Raw genomic sequence first — 24,871 nt, forward strand, 5'->3', positions numbered from 1 at the left:
TATATATATATATATATATATATATATATATCTAATTGGATGTAGGGGAGCATGAACCATTATTGTTGACATTACCCTTGAGGTAAAAGGTTGTGGGGCAAAACTATAAGCCCCTATCTTTCTCTGTGTCCGATTAAAACTCCGTAACCACAAGTATTGCGTGAGTGTTAGCAATTATGAAGGACTAAATGATAGTTGAGTATGTGGACTTGCTTTTAAGCTCTGACATAGACTCTTTCCGATGTTATGATAAATTGCAATTGCTTCAATGACTGAGATTATAGTTTGTTGGAGCCCAATAAGGTTTATGATTTATACTCTTGCATTGTGAATAGATCATCACTTGAACATAAGTAATCATATGACAAAATCTATATATGTTGCTGTTCTGAGAACAATCATGATGCCTTCATGTTCGTATTTTATTTTTATCGACGCCTCTACCTCTAAACATGAGGACATATTTATTGTTATTGGCTTTTCGCTTGAGGACAAGTGAGGTCTAAGCTTGGGGGAGTTGATACGTCCATTTTGCATCATGCTTTTATATCGATATTTATTGCATTATGGGCTGTTATTTCACTTTATGTAACAATACTTATGGCTATTCTCTCTTATTCTACAAGGTTTACATAAGGAGGGAGAATGCCGACAGCTGGAATTCTGGGCTGGAAAAGGAGCAAATATTAGAGACCTATTCCGTGCAACTCCAAAAGTCCTGAAAGTCCACAGAACATCTTAAAATAAATAAAGAAAAATCCTCTCCAAAGATGAAGTCCAGGGGACCCACACCCTGCTCATGAGGGTGGGGGGCGTGCCCCCCTACTAGGGCGCACCCCCTACCTCGTGGCCCCCCTGGTGGGTCTCCGACGTCCATCTTCTCCTATATGAATCCTTTCGATGAGAAAAAAATAGGAAGCAACCTTTCGGGACGAGACTCCGCCGCCACGAGGCGGAACCTATCTAGAGCTCCGGCAGAGCTATTCTGCGGGGGAAACTTCCGGGAGGGGGAAATCATCACCGTCGTCATCACCAACGCTCCTCTCATCGGGAGAGGGCAATATCCATCAACATCTTCACCAGCACCATCTCATCTCCAAACCCTAGTTCATCTCTTGTATCCAATTCTTGTCTCAAAGTCCGGGATTGGTGCTAGTAGGTTGCTAGTAGTGTTGATTACCCCTTGTAGTTGATGCTAGTTGGTTTATTTGGTGGAAGATCATATGTTCAGATCCTTTATGCATATTATTACCCCTCTGATTATGAACATGAATATGCTTTGTGAGTAACTACGTTTGTTCCTGAGGACAAGGGAGAAGTCTTGCTATGAGTAGTCATGTGAATTTGGTATTCGTTTGATATTTTGATAAGATGTATGTTGTCTAGCCTCTAGTGGTGTTATGTGAACGTCGACTAGATAACACTTCACCATTATTTGGGCCTAGAGGAAGGCATTGGGAAGTAATAAGTTGATGATGGGTTGCTAGAGTGACAGAAGCTTAAACCCTAGTTAATGCGTTGCTTCGTAAGGGGCTGATTTGGATCCATATGTTTCATGTTATGGTTAGGTTTACCTTAATACTTTTGTTGTAGTTGCGGATGCTTGCAATAGAGGTTAATCATAAGTGGGATGCTTGTTCAAGTAAGAACAGCACCCAAGCACCGGTCCACCCACATATCAAATTATCAAAGTATCGAACGTGAATCATATGAACGTGATGAAAACTAGCTTGACGATATTTCCATGTGTCCTCGGGAGCGGTTTTCCTATTATAAGAGTTTGTTCCGGCTTGTCCTTTGCTACAAAAAGGAATGGGCCACCTTGCTGCACTTTATTTACTTTTTTCACTTGTTGCTCGTTACAATTTACCTTATTACAAAACTATCTGTTACCACTTATTTCAGTACTTGCAGAGAATACCTTGCTGAAAACCGCTTATCATTTCTTTCTGCTCCTTGTTGGGTTCGACACTCTTACTTATCGAAAGGACTACGATAGATCCCCTATACTTGTGGGTCATCAGTCGTCAAGGGGCCCTTGTTTGGGTTGCCGACGGGGGTGGTCCCGCTGAGCAATAACTCGCGCTGAAGCGATATCATCGCCATGATGCCAGAGTTCAACGCGCACGGCCTCGTCCCAAATTGGGCCGGGCCACCGGAGTATCAAGTACAAGAGTTTTTTGACACCTTGGAGGAGAAGTACATCCGCGAGGAGCCGCGGCTCGTCCAGGACACCACCCAGGCGGAGCTAGACTACATCTCCGCCAGGGCAGTGGAGATGGAGCTCGCCAGGGAGGCCGGCAGCGCCGGCGGCATGGAGGACAAAGCCGCGGTGACTGCAGAAGAGAAGGAGCTCGCGCAGTGGGCGGAGTCTGCTAGGGAGGCCAGCAGCGCCAGCATCGGGGCTCCTCTTATTGGAGATGACGACGACGAGCCGTCCGAGGAGGAGGCTGAAGCTGTCGAGCCCCCAGCCACGGGGAAAGGGCGAGTCCTGCGACGGGCCAGCTCCAGTGACCTGGTTTGGCCCGGTAGGGACATGCCACCCCGACAAGCCCAGGAGACGTCCGCGCGCCAAACGAGGGCCGCAGCGGCGAAGAAGTTGGTGAAGGCCACGGTGGCGAAGAAGAAAGCATCTGCTTCTTCTTTGTCTAAACGTTCCCCAACTCCACTTGCTTCCCCTCCTCGGCAGGTGACGACACGGAGGTCCTCTTCGACCTTGGGTGTCTTAGCCCGAGGAGGAAGAGGAAGGCGGCGGAATAAGAAACGGAGGATGAGTAAGTGCTTCAACTCTTGTCATCTCTGTCCCTCCGGGCCGTATCTCTTTTCCTGACTTGGCTTCATCTTGGCAGGGATACGGAGACACTGGCCCAGAGGGTGAAGAGGGCCAGGTCTTTGGCGGGCGGCTAGGCCCCGACGGGCACCTCAAAGGCGCCACTGGTGGTGGTGAGCAGCCTGGACATCAGCCCCCGGCACAACCCCCAGCGTAAGCTCATCACCCGCCCCTCATCAACATGTGTCGGGAGTACGATCCTTGGTGCTGACCTTGCCGTGATCGCAGGAGGAGGGCAGTAGCAGGGGGAGCCACTGAGGGCCACCCCCAACACGCCGCCTCCGTCAACCACGCTGCCCTAAGGGGCGTCCCAGGCAAGGGCGCCAAGCACCGAGCCCACGCACATGGAGGAGGAGGAGGATGAGAACTTGGGCGCCGACGGCTCCACCATGGCGCCAAATGTTGGCGAGGAAGGGGCTACTTCTACCCAGCCTGGCACGGGTACATTATTTGCCTCTCATCCCTGCCCTTTTGTTATTCTTTCTAAATCTTTATCTTGGCTTTGCTTCATCCCCTTCTTGATGTCCAGATCGTCCATCGGCGGACTAGGAGGGCATAGACACCGTCATCGAGGACGTCGCCAAGGCCGCCGAGGCGGAGGCTGAGAAGATCGCTGCCAAGGAGGCCACCAAGGGCGCGGCTGAGGACGCCACCAAGGGGCCTGCCAGGGAGCCCGGAAAGGCTACTGCCGAGGAGGCCGGTAAGGGGCCTGCCGGGGAGGCCGGCAAGCCCGCTACCGAGGAGGAGGTGGCTGATGACCAGCCCTCCTCCTCCGATGCATTTGGCTCCAGCAGGTACATGAGGGTGAGCAACGACCTTTTCGTCCACCTTCCAGGGGCGTCGAGCTCCAGGGCGCCCATCGAGGGAGAGGTGTTCGACGAGGAGGTTCTTGCCGCCGCCGGGCTCGAGGTCGTTGATGATCCAAGCACCGGTGGTGACGGTTCTCAGGAGGAGCGGCTTCTCCAGGCCATGGGCGCCAGCTTTCAGAAGCTCCAGGCGCTCCACCGTGCCCGCCTGGACAAGGCCAAGTCCAGGATGGCAGCGGTGAACAAGGAGGAGGCAGACCTCGAGGGACGCGTCGCCGACGCATAGACTTTGTACCACCAAGCCTGTGAGGAGTTGAAAGACGCCCAGGGGTGGACCGACATCGAGAAGGCCTAGGAGACCGCGAAGAACCTGGCCGCCACAGCCGAGGCCGATCGAGCCCAACATCAGGCCGCGCTGAAGTCCCAGGAGGAGGACCTTGCCGCGCATGAGGAGAAGCTAGCCGCAACACTCGGCGGCAAGGACGAGGAGGTGGAAAAGCTTGTCATGCAGCGGACCCAAGAGCTGGAGCAGAGGCACAAGGAGGCACTCGATGCCCAGGCTCTGGTTCACGCCGACAAGGTGAAGGAGCTAGAGGTGGAGAGGAACGGGCTCAAGGATCAGGTTCTGAAGCTCCCCAAGAAGAAGGACACGCTTAACGGTGCCCTGGTTGAGGCGCAGGGCGCAGTCCTCAACAAGGCCGGGTGAAAGTGCAACTATCCCTAGGTGGTTTTGGAAATTCATAACAACATATAGCTCATTGAGCTAATGCTATTCCAAGATGACTATTTCAGGAAAGCTCAATGATTGGCATGGCATGGATGTGAAAGAGGAACCCTCAAAATGCTAAGGACAAACGATTGGCTCAAGCTCAAAAGCTCAAGACTCTTCTTTTCATATTTTAGTGATCCAAGATCACATTGAGTCTTTAGGAAAAGCCAATACTATCAAGGAGGGATGAGGTGTTGCTTAATGAGCCTCTTGCTTCATGTGCTTAGTGATATGCTCCAAAACCCTCAACTACTTTCCATATCCACATATGACCTAAACCCTAAGCCAAACTCGGTCCTACCGATTCTTCCTATCCGGCGCCATCGAGTTTCACTTGTCTTAAGCCACTGCCAAACCCTAGCAATTCGGTTCTACCGATAGGGATCTCGGTCTCACCGAGATGGGATTGCAAACTCTGTGTTTCCCTTTCATAACTTTTTGGTCTCACCAAAAGAGCGAATCGGTCCCACCGAGATTGCAATGTAAATTCAGTGTTTCCTTTTTGTAACTTTTCGGTCTCATCGAAAGAGCAAATCGGTCCCACCGAGTTTGCCTAACCAACTCTCTGGTTAGCTAATTACCAAATTCGGTCTCACCGAGTTTGTGAAATCGGTCTCACCGAGATTACGTTATGCCCAAACCCTAACCATATCGGTCCCACCGAGTTGCATGTCAGTTCCACCGAAAATCTCTAACGGTCACTAGGTTTACATTTTCGGTCTGACCGAGTTTGTTGATTCGGTCCCACCGAGATTGGAAAACTATGTGTAACGGTTGGATTTTGTGTGAAGGCTATATATACCCCTCCACCTCCTCTTCATTCGTGGAGAGAGCTATCAGAACACATACACAATTCCTACTCACATGTTCTGAGAGAGAACCACCTACTCATGTGTTGAGACCAAGATATTCCATTCCTACCATACGAATCTTGATCTCTAGCCTTCCCAAGTTGCTTTCCACTCAAATCTTCTTTCCACAAAATCCAAATCCTATGAGAGAGAGAGTTGAGTGTTGGGGAGACTATCATTTGAAGCACAAGAGCAAGGAGTTCATTACCTACACACCATTTGTTACTTCTTGGAGAGTGGTGTCTCCTAGATTGGCTAGGTGTCACTTGGGAGCCTCCGACAAGATTGTGGAGTTGAACCAAGGAGTTTGTAAGGGCAAGGAGATCGCCTACTTCATGAAGATCTACCGCTAGTGAGGCAAGTCCTGTGTGGGCGATGGCCATGGTGGGATAGACAAGGTTGCTTCTTCGTGGACCCTTTGTGGGTGGTTGCTTCTTCGTGGACCCTTTGTGGGTGGAGCCCTTTGTGGACTCGCGCAACCGTCATCCTTTGTGGGTGGAGCCCTTTGTGGACTCGCGCAACCGTTACCCTTTGTGGGTTGAAGTCTCCATCAACGTTGATGTAGGATAGCACCACCTATCCGAACCACGGGAAAAACATCCGTGTCTCCAATTGCGTTTGATTTCTCCAAACCCTTGCCTTTACATTCTTGCAAGTTGCATGCTTTACTTTCCGCTGCCAATATACTCTTTGCATGCTTGCTTGAATTGTGTGATGATTGCTTGACTTGTCCTACAATAGCTAAAATCTGCCAAGAACTAAAATTGGGAAAAGATTAAGTTTTTATTTGGTCAAGTAGTCTAATCACCCCCCCCTCTAGACATACTTTCGATCCTACAAGTGGTATCAGAGCTTTGGTCTCCATTTGCTTTGATCTCCATAGCTTTTGGTGGTCATAGCCTTGGTTTCACAACCTAGGAGAGTATGGCATCTAGCGAGGGAAATTATCACCATAGAGGTCCTTACTTTGATGGTACTAATTTTGCTAGTTGGAAGCATAAAATGAAAATGCATATTCTTGGACATAACCCCGCCGTTTGGGCTATTGTGTGTGTTGGTTTGCAAGGTGACTTCTTTGATGGGAAAGAACCAAACCGTGAAGCTACCGCAGATGAGTTGAAGATGTTGCAATACAATGCTCAAGCTTGTGATATTCTCTTCAACGGATTGTGCCCCGAAGAATTCAACAAAATCAGCCGTCTTGAGAATGCAAAGGAAATTTGGGACACTTTGATTGATATGCACGAAGGTACCGACTCTGTCAAGGAATCCAAGTTGGATGTGCTTCAAAGTCAACTTGACAAGTTCAAAATGAAGGATGGTGAAGGTGTCGCTGAAATGTACTCTAGGCTTGCTCTCATCACGAATGAGATTGCCGGCTTAGGAAGTGAAGAGATGACCGATAGATTCATCATCAAGAAGATTCTAAGAGCCTTGGATGGAATATATGATACCGTGTGCACATTGATCCAAATGATTCCCAATTACAAAGATCTCAAGCCAACGGAGGTGATTGGAAGAATTGTTGCTCATGAGATGTCACTTAAGGATAAAGAGGAACTTCACAACAAATCAAGTGGTGCCTACAAAGCCTCGTGTGAAGCCCCTACATCATCAAGTGAGAAACAAGACTTCAATGAAGAATTGAGCTTAATGGTGAAGAACTTCAACAAGTTCTACAAGAGTAGAAGCAAAGATAGAAGCTTCAAGTCAAGGTCCTACAATGACAAAAGATCTTCTAGTCGAGAGCGAAACTGCTATAGTTGTGGAAGACCCGGACACTATTCCAATGAGTGTACGGCTCCCTACAAGAGAAGAGAAGATTCTCCAAAAAGAAGAAGCAAAGAATCACCACCAAGAGAGAGAAGGAGTAGAGATGATCGCTATGAACGAAGATACTCACGGAGAAGCAAGGATTCGGAAAGGAAGGAAAAATCATCAAGGAGCTACACAAGACGAAGACATCAAGCTCATGTTGGTGAATGGGTATCCGGCTCCGACTCCGACAGCCACTCCGAGAGAAGTTATCACTCCGACTCCGAAGATACTCAAGATGAAGGTGTTGCCAGTCTAGCACTTGTGTCAACCAACTCCTACGACATATTTGACTCACCAAATGAAGGAATTGGAAGATGCTTCATGGCCAAAGGTCCTAAGGTAACACACCCCGAGTATGTTGATTTCAATAGTGATGAAGATGACTTGTTAGGTGATGATTTGCTTGTTGACAACTCTAGTGATGAGTACTATGATGAAACGTCAATTAATCATGCTAATCAAGATAAAACGAATGACAATGATAAGGAGAAGATTGAGGCTCTAACTAAAGAACTAAACACTCTTAAGTTAGCTCATGAAACTATCTTCGTAGATCATCGAGAACTTTTAAGAGCTCATGAGAAATTACGCTTTGAAAAGCTCAATCTTGAGCAAGAGCATGAGTTCTTAAAAGCAATCAATGATGATCTCCGCAAGAAAAGTTCTTCTCACATTGCCAAGCGTTTACTCTTATCCACTTACATGCCTCAAGTCAAGTCTAATAACAAGAACAAGAAAGATTCTTCCTCTAGTAGTAACAATGATCATGCTAAATCCAATATTGTTGCTTCTAGTAGTTCTCTTGATTCCACTAATGATTCTCTTAGCCAAGTTACACTTGAGCAGGAAAATAGCTTATTGGAGGGAATTATAGAGAAAGGAGTGTACAAAAGCCTTGTCGGGAGTAAGCAATTCGAGGAAATTGTGCGCAAGCAAGGAATGCACCGGAAGAATCAAGGTGTTGGTTTTGAACGAAAGTTCAATGCCAATGGAGTTGAGTGGGAAGAAGATCAATACCCCAAGACAAAGTTTGTTCCTCAACAAGAGAAGTATGATACTTCCTTCAAGGGGACACAAGCTCAAGATGATCTTCCACCACAAGACTACAAGCAAAAAGGCAAGGACAAGCTTCAAGAGGAAATTGATGCATTTGAAGAAGCTCCTAAGACTTTAGTCAAGTGGATTCCCAAGACTACTTCAAGTTCCACTTCATCAAGTACGACTACAACTCCAAGGATTCCCATCAAGATGGTGTGGATCCAAAAGAAGAAGAACTAGAGAGTTCTTGAGGGTGACTCCGCCAACATACTTCACTCTTATCATTTTGGCAAGAACAAGTGCAATCAACTTCCACATCTTGCACTAGTTCAAGGAGTCACAAACCCTCTTGTTGGTAAGACAAGGGACAAGGTAACCTAAAAGTTTTCATGGACATCATCTTGTGTGTGCATCACTCTTTGTCTATGGATATCCTTGTTTGTTCGTTGTGGGACTAACCCATGTAGGTATTGAATGTGCAATTCACTCAAATGGATAGCTCCAAGTGATCTACATCAACATTGAGCATCCACATATTCAACATCTACATGAAGTCATCATCGACAAAACCCGAGGTTAGTTCATCCCTCTAAGGGGGGATATCACATCTAGGGGAGCTTTACTCTAAGACTTGAGCTAAAGCAACTCTAAAGATGTGAACACAACAATGCTTTATGTAAAAGTGGTAACCCCACTTGAGCTTAAACGATGAGTATGACCTATGATCAAGTGTTCTCACTTGACTCCTAAGTCAATATACTCATATATAGATGACCTAGTCATCGCAAATTGCTTGGTAGATGCTAGAATTGGTTGTGCATGCCTTGTCACATACTTCATTTGCCATCTTATTATGTGAGCATGTTGGTTGCATATTTTACTCATTCGAGGACATCCACTTGTTGTTTTGATTGTTTGGTTTTATTTCCTTTTGCCAAGTGGATGGACAAGAATGCCTAAGAACCTCCTCTAGCTATCTATGCTTTTCTCGTCTCAAACTCTATTCATGCTGCATCACAAAATTTGATCAAGTCAGATTCGAACCACTCTGTGTGAGGAGCGCTCGGAGTCCCCGATTCGTCATAGACTTAAACTTCCAAAACCTCTTTATGATTCTTGGTCTGACCGATACCCCACTTTCGGTCCTACCGAGATCATTAAGTTGATCTAGGTTTTCGATCTCGGTGCAACCGATTTGAACATTTCGGTCACACCGAGTTTCAGTAACTGCTTGCAGTTATGAATCTTGGTGCCACCGAGTTGTTCCACTCGGTCACACCGACAGGGTCGGGCTATATATAGTCACGGGCAAAATTTTGGAAATTTCTCCGAACCCCTTCGCCCGCGCGATAGCCTGCTCTGCCAACGTGGTCTCCGGATCGTCTCCTCTCCGCCAGCCGTCTCCAGTCGCTGGTCTCCGTCGCCGTCAACGGGAATTCTACCCCACCGTTGCCGCCGTAGCGAGTCTCCGCCGAACTAGGGTATGGACTCGATCTTTGTGCTATTCTCCAATCCGATTCTTAGCACATTGTGATCATCATGATTCTTGCCACGATTGAAACACTCCTGTCCAGTCAATGCGTTCGTAGATTAGGTTTGATTCAAAAATTTTAGGGTTAGGTTTCCGCTGAAACCATCTCGGACCCACCGAGTTGAAAAACTCGGTCCCACCGATTTGGCTTATGCCATTGCACAAGTGAGACTTGGTCTGACCGAGAATTACTTATTAGTGTGACCGATTTTGGAACTCTGTGAAACCCTAGCAGTCTCGGTGCCACCGAACTGTGACTCGGTCCAACCGAGTTCACTAGTTTAGGTTCCAAAACTGCTTCGGTATCACCGAGTTTGAAAATCGGTAGATCCGAGATGATTTCAGTGGGAAACTAAAACTAAGCTTTTGGATCATTCTTTTTGCAAAGATCTCTGCATTTTGTGATGCTCATCCACTCTACCTCATCTATAAACTATTCACAGGGTCAGCAGTCAGCTTGTTCAACATGTCAGATCAGAGTGACAGCCAGAATGTGTCAGAACAGCAAGTGGTGATGAGTGAGGGCACTAGTCCCTCCAGCTCTTCAGATGATGGCAGCAGAAGTACCCCAAGCAATCTGCCAAAAGCTGCCACTAGACAGAGGAAAAAGAGAACTTCAGATTCTGAAGATGAAGATTATGTGGCAGAGGAAGAGGCCACATCAAAGAGAGTTGAGCCAGCTCAAGGCACAAAGCCAGGACTGAAGATCAAAAGGCCAGCAGGCAGGCAGCCTATGTCAAAGGCTAGAGCTTCAACTGAAAAGCCTGCACCCATAGAGCTAGTTGCTGCTAAAGGCAAGAAGAGGAAGGAAAGGGTCAAGAAGACCGTAGCCAGAGTGCTTGGAAAGGCTTCCATCATGGAAGAAGAGGAAGAAGAAGAGGTAGTTGCACCAGCACCTAAGGCACCCAACCTGATGGGTGATGCCATAAGATCAGGGGCAGATGCTTCCAAGGCCAGGCCAGCTTCAAAGCCAAAACCAAAGAGAAATACAAGAAGCATCCCAGCTGCTGAAAAGAACAAGGCCCCAGTGCCTGAAGCTTCAGAAGAAGAGGAAGAGAATGTTCTGAGAAAGCTCAAGCCCAAGATCCCAGACCACAACGATGCTCATCCTGTGGCTGAAGACATGAAGCTCAGGAGAGACTCAGGGCTGAGGAAATGGAGAGAAGCAGATCCGTATGCTTCAAGGAGAAGGACTGCTGTGGATTACAGATTTCACACCAAGGAACAGCAGGACTTCTATGAGACAGTTTTGCTTGACAAGAAGCCAATAGTTTGTGACATGAGATGGGTCGACTGGACCTACATGAAGGAAAATGAGGAACACTACCCTGGAGTGTATGACAGCTTTAGTGCGTGTGGAGTTGCAGACTTTGTTGGGCAGAAGCTCACAAAGTGGAACGAGGAGCTAATCATGCAGTTCTACTCCACAGCACACTTTTACCCAGATGGAAAGATCACATGGATGTCAGAGGGTACGAGGTACCAATCTACTATTGCTGAGTGGGCACAGCTCATCAATGCCCCAGAGGAGCATGAGGATGACTTGGATATCTATGCCAAGAAGAAGATGGATCATAACTCAATGTCCAATATGTACAAGGAAATTCCCAATGAAGCTCTTGATACTTACAAGTTTGGGTCTGTGCATTATCTTCTGTCAGGGCTGCCTACTATAAATTGGATATTGAGGCACACTCTCTTGCCCAAGTCTGGAGATCACAAGATGATCAGAGGCCATGCAATCAATTTGCTTCATGTATTTGATGTACCTCAGAAATTCAAAGTCATGAGCCTCATAGTAGAGACTATCAAGAGGACTGCAGCAGACCAGAAGAGGAGCTGTGGGTATGCCCCACAAATTCAGGAGCTCATTAACTCCAAGATGGGCATGGGCATATACTTGTTGGAGAAGGAACACTTGCCCATCCGTCCAGATTTTGAGGACAATCAAGTTGTGATGACTGAAAATGAACCATCATCTGCCCAAGCACAAGCAAAGAAGGAGAAGGCAAGGAAGGAGAAAGCTGCCAAGATGCCAACTCAAGAGGAGGCATGTGAGTATTTCTTGAAGACCAAACAAGAGCAGCTTGGTTACCTGATTGCATCCACCCTGCGGATTGAGAAAGGACTAGCCACCCTAACTCAAAACCAGGCAAGACTAGAGAGAATCATGGAACAAAAGTTCTATGACTTGGATGTCAAGGTGACAGAGATTCAGACTGCAGTGGAGCAGCTCCAGGATGACATGCAGGAGAGGATAGGCAGGACTACCACTCATGCCTTTGCCAGAGTGCCACGAGGTCCGAGGTCGTCTGCCGTGCTAGTTGCTGACACCAGAGCCACCACTTCAGCACCAGCTACAGCCTCAGTTCCACCAGCTCCAGCATCTACTTCAGCTCCAACTCCAGCGTCTACTTCAGCGTCTACAGAAGCCTTCGTCCTTGGAGTGATCCGGACTCCACCACCACCAGAAGATCAAGCCTGAGTGTCGATCTAGCACTATGCATTTTCTAGGAACTTTTTGGTAACTTGTTGCCAAAGGGGGAGAAAAATGTATAGATCATAGGCTTCGAGAGAGAGAGTGTTGCTTTTTTCTCTCTTGCTTTATTTGGTGGTTTTTCGAACTTTGTTTGCTTTTGAGTGCTTGAGATACTACGTCATTATCTGTGAGACATTGATGATCATGTGTTTGATCATAAGCTACACTTAATGTTTGCTTAATGCTATTATCTTATCTATCTTATGTGATCATTCACTATTCTTGGTGATGAGTGCATGTATTTCATTCTTATCATTTTAAGCGCTCCACCAAGTTGTATGTGACAAGGAAGAGTAACCCATGACTCTAACTCTTTGTGCATTTGCAGTCCAAAGCAAATTTTAAATATGCACAAATTTAGGGGGAGCTCTTATCACATACTTCTCAAAGCGACGATATATTTCATGTTTATTATCATTTGTCGAAGCTTTGATCTATATGTTGTCATCAATTACCAAAAAGGGGGAGATTGAAAGTGCAACTATCCCTAGGAGGTTTTGGTAATTCATAACAACATATAGATCACTGAGCTAATGCTATTCCAAGATGACTATTTCAGGAAAGCTCAATGATTGGCATGGCATGGATGTGAAAGAGGAACCCTCAAAATGCTAAGGACAAATGATTGGCTCAAGCTCAAAAGCTCAAGACTCTTCTTTTCATATTTTAGTGATCCAAGATCACATTGAGTCTTTAGGAAAAGCCAATACTATCAAGGAGGGATGAGGTGTTGCTTAATGAGCCTCTTGCTTCATGTGCTTAGTGATATGCTCCAAAACCCTCAACTACTTTTCCATATCCACATATGACCTAAACCCTAAGCCAAACTCGGTCCTACCGATTCTTCCTATCCGGCGCCACCGAGTTTCACTTGTCTTAAGCCACTGCCAAACCCTAGCAATTCGGTTCTACCGATAGGGATCTCGGTCTCACCGAGATGGGATTGCAAACTCTCTATTTCCCTTTCGTAACTTTTCGGTCTCACCGAAAGAGCGAATCGGTCCCACCGAGATTGCAATGTAAATTCAGTGTTTCCTTTTTGTAACTTTTCGGTCTCACCGAAAGAGCAAATCGGTCCCACCGAGTTTGCCTGACCAACTCTCTGGTTAGCTAATTACCAAATTCGGTCTCACCGAGTTTGTGAAATCGGTCTCACCGAGATTACGTTATGCCCAAACCCTAACCATATCGGTCCCACCGAGTTGCATGTCAGTCCCATCGAAAATCTCTAACGGTCACTAGGTTTACATTTTCGGTCTGACCAAGTTTGTTGATTCGGTCCCACCGAGATTGGAAAACTGTGTGTAACGGTTGGATTTTGTGTGGAGGCTATATATACCCCTCCACCTCCTCTTCATTCGTGGAGAGAGCTATCAGAACACATACACAATTCCTACTCATATGTTCTGAGAGAGAACCACCTACTCATGTGTTGAGACCAAGATATTCCATTCCTACCATACAAATCTTGATCTCTAGCCTTCCCAAGTTGCTTTCCACTCAAATCTTCTTTCCAAAAAATCCAAATACTATGAGAGAGAGTTGAGTGTTGGGGAGACTATCATTTGAAGCACAAGAGCAAGGAGTTCATTACCTACACACCATTTGTTACTTCTTGGAGAGTGGTGTCTCCTAGATTGGCTAGGTGTCACTTGGGAGCCTCCGACAAGATTGTGGAGTTGAACCAAGGAGTTTGTAAGGGCAAGGAGATCGCCTACTTCATGAAGATCTACCGCTAGTGAGGCAAGTCCTGTGTGGGCGATGGCCATGGTGGGATAGACAAGGTTGCTTCTTCGTGGACCCTTTGTGGGTGGTTGCTTCTTAGTGGACCCTTTGTGGGTGGACCCTTTGTGGACTCGCGCAACCGTCATCCTTTGTGGGTGGAGCCCTTTGTGGACTCGCGCAACCGTTACCCTTTGTGGGTTGAAGTCTCCATCAACGTGGATGTAGGATAGCACCACCTATCCGAACCATGGGAAAAACATCCGTGTCTCCAATTGCGTTTGATTTCTCCAAACCCTTCCCTTTACATTCTTGCAAGTTGCATGCTTTACTTTCCGCTGCCAATATACTCTTTGCATGCTTGCTTGAATTGTGTGATGATTGCTTGACTTGTCCTACAATAGCTAAAATCTGCCAAGAACTAAAATTGGGAAAAGATTAAGTTTTTATTTGGTCAAGTAGTCTAATCACCCCCCCTCTAGACATACTTTCGATCCTACACCGGCAGCTCTCCGAAGCCAACAACTCCATCAAATACCTCAAGCTGAAGCTGGAGAGACTCGAGGGGATGTTGTCGGAGGGCAAGGCCCGGGAGGAGGCCCTGGCCAAGGACCTGGAGACCGAGAAGCAGGTGCGGAAGAATGAAGCTGCCAACCACAAGGATTTTGTGGAAGGCGAGAACCGCTGGATCGGGCGCCTCGAAGGCGTCGTTGGCAGGATCACCACGCAGCTGGATACCATGGGGATGCCAAATGTGAGGTATAACCCAGAGCGCAACGCGAGTCCCAACTCCAAGCTGACCATCTTCTTCGAGGGTGTCCTCAAGGCCCTAGAGCAGCTCCACTCCAACCGGGCGGCCTCCCTGGCCAATGAGTCCCGGAGGCTTTGCCAGGGTGCATGACCAAGGTTCTCACCAAGATGGCGTACTGGAACCCCAACCTCGACTTCGACGCCGCGCTGGATAGCTTGCCGGCGGGTGTGGACCTCGCGGTGCTCAAGGAGTGTATCAAGCCCATCATCAGCCGCATCGGTGCAATCGAGAGGATAGAGGGCCAGCGTCGAGATTAGGCACCCCGTCTCCCACTGCTGCTGCAGGTTCATGACCAAGACAATTTTTATCTTTAGTTAGAACCACAACAAGAATTGATGTAATATAACTCTACAACACTTTTGCTATGCTGCATGTAATCTTCCTATTCGATCTTCCCTTTGTATGTTCACCCTACGTTCAACGGGTAGGCTTGCCTATGCGTAAACCCAGGGTGGCACCTTGAGGACGGTTCCCCAATGGCCTGCCGGGTGTTCTTGTTGCCGAGTGAATCACCTTACCGCTCTCAACGCGGCCGCTCGAACTGTCGAGCTTGACTCGAGTCAGAATCGAGAGCGTTGCCAATTGCGGAAGGCTACCCTGCCACTATCGACGCCGCCACTTCAGCTGTTGAGTGGGGTCGAAACAGAACAAGGGCGTTGCCAATTGCGGAAGGGCCCCTTTGCGTGCAGGCTTTCATGCATAGGGCCGGACCTTCGAGGACAATAACCTCATATATAAAAAGGAAATTTCTTAAGGTTTCGTATGACTTAGCTTTCCTGTCGCCACACCGGCGTCCTTTGCGCTTGCAGGCAGCGTCGTTCTCTTGGCCGTCTACTTCTCTAGAAGCCGTGGCCACGAGAAACTGCTAAGCCGGCCGCTAAACCAGATTCTCACAATTGCACCCCCTACCTGGCGCGCCAAAGATGTCGATGGAAACGACACCTATGGGATCACTAGGATCCCTTCTTCGGTCGGCGGGCGCGGGGTCGTGAGAAGAGCAGGTTTAGGAGCTAGCACACGGATCGTTTACCCAGGTTCGGGCCGCGAGGATGCGTAAAACCCTAGTCCTGCTTTGGTGGATGTGTTGAGTGTTTTTGAGCTTTTTGAACTAGCTACGGTGGTTGTGCCGTTCCAAAAAGCCGACCCCTCTCCTGGTCGCCTCGCGCCTCCTTTTATAGGAAAAAGGGGTTGCCACAGTGGCACACAGGAGGTGGAAAGGCCTATAGGGCGCGAGCTTATCGCATGGCATTACGGGACAAAGTGCATTAAATGCGCTACATATGTGTCCATTAGCTTTATCGAGGACGGGAACAAGGCCCGTCCCATCCGTCGCCGCTCCGCCTCGCTTCGACACGTGCACAGGCTAGCGATGCATGCAGCGCCATGTAGGCAGGCAAGCAGCTGAGGTGGCGCAGTGGTAGGCCCTTCACGAAGATCTGCATGCCGCCAGGCAGGTGCTTGCTGATCTGGCCTAGAAGCTGCATGTTGCCACATAGGTGCCTGCCTAGCTGGTTGGGCTGGAAGCTGCATGCGAACGGCGGCGGAGTCTTGGCTGGTGTAGGCCTGGCAGTGGCCCTGCTGGCATCTTCGGCAAGGGCCTTGCTGGGGGCCCTGCTGGGTAAACCACCATGCTGCTATCTATCCATGTTATATTTATCAAATACAGTTTGAGGATAAGATTGCAAGATAGAAAGTATGCCGACCGAGATACGTTTTAAGCAAACAACTAAAGAAGATCCACATGCAACAACATGGGAAGATGGGCAGTGAAGCTAGGCCGGAGGAAGCTGTACCTGAGGGACGTTGGGATGTATCTAGGAGGGCGCCGGCGGGCGGGATTTGCCCATACTGCGGCAACGAGCAAGTGGCGAAGGCCCAACATCGCTGGAGCTTGGTCAGAGAGAATGGCGGGTAACACAAATCGGGATGTGCTACCTCAACGCCATTGAATGGAGAAATGATGCACATCCTCCCTTTCCGCCGGCGGACGGGATGCGGCCGGATCAATGACTAATGCTGAGAGAGAGAGAGGCCACCGCCACCTTGTGTGAGATAGTGTGACGAGAGACAAACCCCGGCAGGCAACATTGCTGAAGGAGGGTTGCCGGCGAGGAGGCAGGGCTGCAATAAAGGAGTGAAGGTTTCAACTTGGAAAGGATGGAGGAAATAGGGAAAATGTGGCTTTTGGTAAGGGGGGAGGTAGATATTTCCACTAAAGCCGAAAATTTGGAAGCTCTTTAGCGAAAAAACCGGCGCGCAAAGTGTCATCAAACACGGTCCCTTATTCAGAGCGGACTGTAGACTGTAGCCGTCTCACCTTCTCGCGTAACCCGTATGCGTACTATACTTCGACGGTGCTCCAGGATATTTTATGCTGCATCTCACATGGTTGGTGATAATAAACTGTGTGGGATCTACTTGATTTTTCGTCTTGTTTTGAATTACATAATGGGGTCACATCGGCACATGCTCTAATGCCTATAAATTAGTTGAAAATTCAAATTTGTGTCCTTGGTTGCATGCTTAGGTCCCATGCAAGAAATGAGAATAAATGTAAAACACCCTGCCACCGTCACTCGGCCGCAAACATTGAGATACCTGGTTTTTAAATTCTAGTAAATCCAAAGCTCGTCTGAAATTCATGAAACTTGGCATGCTATCATGGAGCGGCATCAACATGTCGTGGTAATTTTTTTGTCCCATTAGGGGAGGTTTGGGGATATGCTTCTCACAAACCAGAGCTTCTCACAACAAGCCTAATGGTTTCAGTAGGGAACATTTCACCTTTGGGGACGAAACGATATTGTAACATCCCAATTTTCAATTTGGATGTTAATCATTAGGTCATCATATGCATCCATGCTCTTTGCATTCTTAATTTGTTTTAGTTGGACATTTTGATCCAAGAGACCTTAACCAACTCAAGGACCATGTGAGAGAGTTGGAGGTTTTCATAAAAATCCATTTTTGAATTTTTCAAAATTGGTAATTTGGATCAAAGTGATTATTTTATTTGGAATTATTTTTCCAATTATTTCAAAATAAATAAAATAATGAAAGAAGATAATATGACTTCTTCAAAATAAAGGAAATAATGGGAATTTAATTTTAGATAAAAATATGTGTTTTATTCGATTTTTATTTGAGATTTTATTCAGTTAAGTTAGGGAATAATTAAATTTTTAAAATTTGCATTTTAGCCCAGAAAAAATGTTCATGTTGTCCTAAATATTAGGTGAGGACCGTGAAAATTATTTTTTGGATTTTTATTTATTTTATTTTTTGGATTTTTTCGGGTGAAATTATTTTAAAAAAATCCTAATTTGGCCGGCCCAGCTAGCGCTAGGCTGTCGCCCAGCTCACCGTTATCCTCCCCGAGTCCGGCTCGCGCCCGACGCCGCCGCCGCCGAGTCCCGATCGGACTCCTCCTCCCCCGCCGCTTGCCCCTCCCTCAAGCACAACCCCAGCCCCCTTTAAATAGGGTCGAGGCCCGGCCTCTCCTCCCCACCGCAGCCACCCTGCCGCCCACAGCCGCCCAGCTCCGCCGTCGCCGACGCTGTCGCCTGCAGTGGTCGCCGCCACTGCTCCACGCCGCTCCCCACCGCCTCCCGCCGATGCCGCCCGCTGCCGCGTCACCTTGCCCGCTCCCTGAGAACACCACCGCCGCCGTCGGTTTTCCCCCACCCGACTCGGTATAAACCGAAAATAAACCGCCTGGTTTTTTCATTTAAGTTCGGTTTTTCTTTTTAGATCGTTTTTAGGTTTTGTTAATTAGCGAACGTTCACCGGTTTTGATCTGTTAACGAACGAATTCGTTCGTTAGTTTCTGTTAGAGGACGTTCGTCCTATAGATTTTTCTTTTTAGTTTTATTTTCGACCAGGGACCTATCCATAATTTCTTTCTTCGCAAATTAGTCCCTGAACTTCAAACCCTCACTTCTTTTTGCTCGTTTATCCAAATCTAGTGAAACCAATGCCAAAATCTTGGTATTGTTCCGCTCTGTCCAGATAATCAACTTGAACATGATTTTGAAATTTTAAAATTTGGTTTCAAGAAGATTTGAATTTGAACTTCTTTTGATTGTAGTTTGAGTTTCGTAACTCCGATTCGACTGATTCTTTTTGCAAATTGAAGCTCTTCTCTTGAAATTTCAGTTTGGATCTTTTCTTTTGGGTTTTACCTTTGCATCTGATGCTTGAGTGCTTATGTATGCTAATGTTTGTTCCCGATAGAGTTTCCGGAGTGCGAGGCTTGCTACTACGAATCTCTAGGGTTTTCCGATCGTCGGCAAGGCAAGTAACACTTTGATCATATCCCTTTATTATGCATTAGTTTCAACCCTCAAACATTGCATGAGTAGGATGTGATAACATGTGGGTATTGGCAAGTAGTTGATGAGATTGGAACCTATTGTCTTACGTTTAAACCTTGGGAATTACTACGTTATGTTTGCATTACTTTTCTATGCCCGTAGAGGTGGATTGGTTTGTGAGATTCATGAAAGATGTGAGAGTTATTAATTAACAAAGCTAAACTTAAGGTGGCTACTTTAATACACATATGGCTGGATTGGTTGTGGGCACCTGGAGCAATCCAGTGCTGTCCTAGGATATCTCAGAGTACCCGTGTGATCATCCTATGGTTTGCCTCCCAGGCTCAAAGGGATCATAAGATTATTCATGCTAGAAACTTCCGTGTGCAGACACAAGCCATTATGGGCTCTGGCATAGTTGAGTATGTTGTGTGACCTCTTTTAGTGGTAAGCTAGCAGATGTAGGGGAAGTAGGTGGTACTGTCTACCCAGAGTAAAGAGTTAATGCTTCAGAAAGACTATGTCCCGATCTTCCGATCATGGATGTGGCCGAGTCTTCTGGGGAAAAGTGTGCAAACCTCTGTAGAGTGCATAAACTAATCATGGTTAGCCCTGTCCTTGGTTATAGACATCTTGAGTATCCGGTACTTGAATTATTGATTGGATCTCATCACTTTACTTAATGAAACTATTGGGTTATAATTATTGCTTTGGGATTGAGTTGGAGGAACCCTCTCAATAATGTAAACAAATTTGTAGTTAAAATAAAATTCATTCTTTTGTTGTAGGGAAAAACTAGCTTTATGCAAATGATAACCGTAGAGCCTCCACCAGCCAAATATGCATGTAGTGAGAGATGTTATTTGTTCATTGCTCTATGGTGTTATCTTGCCAGCATATTCCATGTGCTGACCTACACGGCTGCAACATATCACGTTGCAGAACTTTCAGACGAAGAGTAAGGTGTGATAGGTCATTGTCATGCACTCAGTTTTGCCGTGGAGTTGGATGGACTCACTTATCTTCGAAGCTTCTGCAATTATCTTTTGGTAGATGGCCTTCAGCCATATTATTGTAATAAGTACTCTTTATGAGTCACTCATTGTCACAGCCCTAGCTTAGCCTTTGCTTGTCCTTGCATGATCATCATGTCATCATGTTAAATTTTCTCAAAAAGTTGAAATGGGGATGACAGAAACTCCCAGCACCATTTAAACCAACTAGGTTTACTAAATACTTTTTCAATGAACCTGAAATGCCCTTCTAAAATGTTCATCATCTTTGCCTTGGTCTAGAACCTCTGTCAAAATGGTTCACATTTTTCTAGGACAACTTTGGGAACTGAATTAAATCATGCTCTATTTGCATTTGGACATTTAAATGCTATAAAATATTTTAAATGTCCAAATAATCATAAACTTAAATTTTTACTGTTGGATATATTCCAAATAGTGGGCTTGAGCAAGTTTCATGATTTTTGAGTGTGCCTAAGTATTTTTAATAAAGCCCTGACACTACAGAAGAAATAGAAAAACAGAAAAGAATTAGAAAGAGAGAGAGAGAGAGAGAGAGAGAGAACCCACCTGAGGTTACCTGCACAGCCCACCTGGTGGCCCACTTACCTGGCCCATCCCACCAGAGCCGCCACCGTCTCCCACCTCACGCCAGAAGGATGCGAGGTGTGTGACCACCGCGCACCAGCATGCGCCCAGCCACCTCCTCTCTCCCTGCCTGCCTGGCTCCTCCTCGACGCGTCCGGACGACGCCACGAGATCTCCAGAGCCATCTGGCTCTCCCTCTCTCTCCCCCGAACGCTCTCCCCCTCCTTTGTTCTTCCCGCCCGAACGCCTCCGTCGTCACCGCTCGCCACCACCACGGACACCGCCATCCCGCCAATGCCCTGAGATGCCCAAGAGCTCCTCCTAGTACCCCTCTTCCTCCTTGTCGAGCTGTGCAACGTCGGACGCCCCCGAGCGCCTCCACGCCGTTTTCTTCAACCTCCCAACGCCGGAGATCTCCATCACCGCCCCACTTGCTCCGGCCCCTCCCCGAGCCACTGACCAACCCTGCGGAACCGCTATGAGCTCCTACGCCCCTCTCCCCGTCGACGCGTTCGTCCTCTAGCCATGTTTTCCACCTCGGCCGAAGCTCGCTGCCGCTGTCCATGGCATCACCGTGGCCATAGCTACTGCCACCCACGTCCGAGCTCATCAGCGCGCTCAGCGCACCCCTAGGAGCACGATGCACTCACCGGCTCCGTAGCCCCGTTTCCACCGATGTCCGAACTTCGGCCGCCGCCTTTGAGCTCGCCGCCATCGATTTTGGTCGCCCCCAGTGAAATTTATTGCTCCACTAGATGCGCGCGAACGCTAGCTCACCGTAGCTCCAAACCGCGCCACAAATCACCGCCTGTAGCGTTGTCCCGAGCAACTCCGGCGTGCCACCGCCGTGCCTTTGGTCGCCGGCGTCAACTGCTGATGTGGTACCAGATTAGTTAGCACTAATGACCCGGCTAAACACCCTTAGTGCCACTGCCATGTGGGCCCCGTGCCTGTTTAGTTTAGTTTAATTTTCTATTTAGATTAGTTCATAACCCAGTGGGACCCACTTGTCAGCATTGACTTTGCTGACGTTGTTTTTGATCGGTCCTACCTGTCTGTGACTCGAGCCAGCACTGTGAGACTGACAGCGGGACCCACGGGTCAGGTTTCACCCTGGTCAGCCCCTATTGACCTGATAACGTCACACGAACGTCATGCTGACGCAGTAATGTTTTTCTGGATTTTGAATAAATCTAAATGATTTATTTATATTCAGAAAATGTTTAAAACTTCTAAAAATCTTAGAAAATAAACCGTAACTCCAAATGAAATAATTTATATATATGAAAAATGATCATAAAAATCCAATCCATCCATCTGTACCATTTGCTTGCATGTTTGAAAAACCTAAGGTTGTTGTATATGGCAATTTGCATATTTGGCAATTAAATAAGCACATATGGAGTTTGAATTTGAACCCTTGGTTCAAACCAACTTCATTTAATCTGGTTTCTAGTTGCATTAGCTCAAACCACAACATATTGCCATGTCATGATCATGCATCATATTGTTGCATTGCATTGATTGTTTTCCCTCTCGTTTGCCGGTGTTTGACCCCTCTTAGTAGACGTGGTTTCGACGATGTGATCGATGACACCGATGAAGAGCTATACTATCTTCAGAAGTGCCAGGCAAGCAAAACCCCCTTGTTCATTCCGATACAATCCCACTCTCTCGCTCCTGCTCTCTCTTACTGCATTAGGACAACAACGATTCAACTGTTACATGCTGCGGTAGTTGAACCCCTTTCCTCTACATGACCTGTCATTGCCACAGTAAACAGATGAAACCCACTAGCATGAGTAGGAGTTGTTTGAGCCCTGATGTGCGTACTCATTCATGCTTGTTTGTCATGCCTGCTATTGCTTAGAGTTGTGTCAGGTCTGATTCATCAGGGATGAATTGGAAAGTTGTGAACATGTCCTACTATGTGTGAGCTAAGTGTGTTGAACATGATTTGGTAAAGGTATCGATGAGAGGCCATGTAGGAGTACATGGTGGGTTGTTTCATTGGAACCGTCCTTAAGCACCGAGATCTGTATGTGTGACTTAAGAACCAGCTACTACCATGCATTGGGCCCAAAACCAATGGACCCTCTCGGCTTCTTAACCACCCTAGTCCTCTGTCCAGCAGTTGCAATTAGTTTCTGGTGTTTATAGGATATGTGTTGGCGGCCGTGCGTAGCGCTGACCCTAGGGGTGGGCTATGATGCGGTAGATACACTGTGGCACGGTGTACCGAGTCGCCCGTTTGGTGTCTCGGGAACCCTGTACACATCGTTCGGGGCCGTATGTGGAAACCTCGGCCGGACTCCTTGCGGATGGAACCTGGATAGGCGATAAACCTGGACTAGAGACTTGAGTGTTTAGGTAGGCCATGGCCGACACCCTCGTTGGGCTTCCGCTTGAAGGTTACCGAGTACATGTCGTGTAAACAACGGTAAGTGGTGAGAGCGTGTATGAAGAAGTACTCCCCTGCAGCATTAACATCGTCTATTCGAATAGCCGTGCCCGCGGTAAAGGACTACTTGGTTGCCTATACAGTTCATAGACAAGTGAAAGTGGATACTCTAAAATGCGCAAGATAAGCATGAGTGCTATGGATGGCATTCTCGTAGGTAGACGGGAGCGAATCCATAGTGGTGTATTGATATGGTGAATTTTTGGACTCGTGTGCGCCACCTCAAAAGAGTTACTTACAGTCATAGTTTAAGATAGCCACCGAGTCAAGGCTGGCTTGCTGCAGTTAAACTCCACCACCCCCCTTTGTTGATACCGATGCATATGTAGTTAGTTCTGATGTAAGTCTTGCTGGGTACATTTGTACTCACGTTTGCCTATTTTATGTTTTGCAGAGAGACGTCAGTCTCGCTAGTAGTTCCGTGTGGACGTCGACGTTTAGCTTGATACCTCAGCTATGATCTTATGCCCTCGGCAGGGTCTTGTAGATAGTCAGGCTTCTCAGCCTTTTTCATTTGTAGATGTCTGTACTCAGACATGTTAAGCTTCCGCATGTTCTTTGACTTTTATGCTCTGAATGTTGGGTCATGAGACCCATGTTTGTAAAATCTCGCTCCTCGGAGCCTAATGAATAAATACTTTGAGTCGTAGAGTTTTGTTGTGATGTCATGTTGTATTTGCACATATCGAGCATATTGTGTGTATGTTACTGAAATGCTTGGTATGTGTGGGATCCGACAACCTAGTTGTTTACCCTTGGTAGCCTCTCTTTTGGGGAAATGTAGTCTTGTGATTCCATGAGCCATAGTTGTCCGCTACAGCCCGGTTCACCGAAGTCCTGCTAGCCCAGCACTACTGCTCCGGAACACCTGACTGGCCGGCATGTGATTCACCTCGTTCCTATGTCTGTCCCTTCGAGGAAATGCCACATGGTGACATCCAGAGTCCTGCCTAGCCTGCTACAGCCCGGTTCACCGGAGTCCTGTTAGCCCAGTGCTACAGCCCGGATTTGCACGCTGCTGACCGACATGCTTGATGTTGATTCATGTATGCTTGTCCCTATAAGTTAGTGCCACTTTGGGTTCACGACTAGTCATGTCGGCCCGGGTTCTCTGTCATATGGATGCTAGCGACACTTTCATATACGTGAGCCAAAAGGCGCAAACGGTCCCGGGCCATGGAAAGGCGACACCCGTGGGGATACCGTGCGTGAGGCCACAAAGTGATATGAGGTGCTACAGGCTAGATCGGTGTGACTTAGAATCGGGGTCCTGACAGCGTTGGTATCAGAGCCTAACTGCCTGTAGGATTACCAAGCCAAACCGGTCGAAGTTGTGTCTAGAAATGCTTTAGTTATGTAAGGGAGTTGATTGTGGAAGGGAACGTAATGCTCTTTTTACTCCTTTACCTTATGCCCTTCTGATCTGAGTCATCCTCTTCTCTTCTACGGGGATTAAGAACTAGGCCTTCTCATCTATCTATCAGGATAACGAGTTACTATGATAGAGACTTATAGGATTGATGGATTCAAGCCTCAGTTCAGTCTCTACTACTTCCATGTGTTTATAGCTGGCCTCAAAACCTTGATATGATGTTGTTGAGTGGTTATGCCACCATTTTGCAGGATGTCTCAATTCTTTTTGAGCATTTACAGCCATTATGCTGTCCGAGTCATCCCAGGTTACTAAATAGTCTGATACATTTGCAAATCCGTTCTTTCCGTTCCCGATGTCCTTTTTGGTCAGAATAAGCACACTATCCGGTACGTTGAGGTACTCTATT

This window comes from Triticum urartu, chromosome 2 (genome assembly GCF_003073215.2).
Source record: "Triticum urartu cultivar G1812 chromosome 2, Tu2.1, whole genome shotgun sequence".
Classification (NCBI taxonomy): Eukaryota; Viridiplantae; Streptophyta; class Magnoliopsida; order Poales; family Poaceae; genus Triticum; species Triticum urartu.